Raw genomic sequence first — 200 nt, forward strand, 5'->3', positions numbered from 1 at the left:
CTTCCCAGCCTACACCACTGCCACCTCGGTGTAAGTAAACAATCTTTAAAACTACCGATACGCGTCTGTGCCTAATTCCAGCTCAGCGGCCTTCCCTCTCCGACCCGGCGTGCCCGGACTGCTGGCCACAGCCTGCGTGCAGCGCGGAAAAGGGCTTGGGTCGCTCCCGGCCCACACATGGCAACGAGGATGGGATCAGG

Source organism: Alligator sinensis, unplaced genomic scaffold (assembly GCF_000455745.1).
Source record: "Alligator sinensis unplaced genomic scaffold, ASM45574v1 scaffold738_1, whole genome shotgun sequence".
Taxonomy (NCBI): domain Eukaryota; kingdom Metazoa; phylum Chordata; order Crocodylia; family Alligatoridae; genus Alligator; species Alligator sinensis.